Raw genomic sequence first — 1,233 nt, forward strand, 5'->3', positions numbered from 1 at the left:
CTGCAGGGCCTTCTAGAGCCTAGGGGCCACTGGGAAACTGTAAGACCCCCATCAAACCAAGGGTTCATTGGGACACTGAGGGTCTTCTTGTTATCAAGGAGCCATTGTGACGTTGCTGGATCCCATGAAAACAAGTCACCCTTATGGCACTGTGGGGCCTCCTAGATCCAAGGCACCACTGTGACACTGTGGAGCCCCACAAAACCAAGGGAACACAGAACAGGCCTAGAAGCTTTGGCCTCCCAGGAGCCACCTGACTGGTCCAGCTGACCTTGGCATGTCGAGGGTCTCTTCTGCTGCTGAAACACTGGGGCTTCGTGCTTCCCTTCCTCTGGAAAAGAACTCTCCTTCTCCTCCAGGCACCCACTGCCAGAATTGGGACTTCACCTCCAAATTTCCTTATATCCAGGGGTTGTTCCAATAGGAATATTGCCAGGACAAGTCTGGATGGCAATGGTTTCATGAGGGTCACCTCCCATCTGTCCACAAAACATTGGGGAAGACTCCGTGCTTTCCTTCCTATGGGAAAGAACTGTCCTGCTTCTCCAGGTGCCCATTGCCAAGATTGGGCTTCCACCTCCAAAATTCCCTATCTCCAAAGACTGCTCCCAGATCTGCCATTTCTGACAAGTCTGGATGGCCTTGGCCTAGTGAGGCTCTCACCTGCCTTCCAAACACCGGGGCTCTGTGCTTTCCTTCCTATGGAAACGAATTGTCCTTCTTCGCCAGGCGCCCATGGCCAGAATTGGGATTTCACCTCCAACATTCCCTGTTGTGACACACTGGAGGAGATTGTTGGCTCAAAACATTTCATGTAGGGGTATGAAAGGGCAGGTCCAGCCTTGCCCTGCCCTGAAACCCCAATCCCCCCAGAGCCTCTATCCCAGCCCAGCAGTGGCTGCCAGTCCCTGGCACAGCACAGGCAATGCTCCACAGCCACCTCTGCAGCCCCCAGCCCAGCTCCTGAGGGACCAAATGAGCCCAAGCCCCACCTGGGGGAAGGGCCCAGGGAGACCAGGGGGTATTGAAGGCTGAGGAGGACAAGGCAAGCACACATCTTGACCCTACCTCCTCTTGGAATTTTCATCTGAACACTGCTGGAATCCAGGAGTTGGTAGCTGTGTGTGTGCTTCTCTGTATCTTTCTTGTCTTTCTCTGTTTCTGTCTTCTAATTCCCTCCTCTTGCAAATTTTGATTAACTTAAAATTGAACAGGCTAAGAGTTTGTGAAATT

The sequence above is a fragment of the Camarhynchus parvulus genome, unplaced genomic scaffold (genome assembly GCF_901933205.1).
Source record: "Camarhynchus parvulus unplaced genomic scaffold, STF_HiC, whole genome shotgun sequence".
Classification (NCBI taxonomy): Eukaryota; Metazoa; Chordata; class Aves; order Passeriformes; family Thraupidae; genus Camarhynchus; species Camarhynchus parvulus.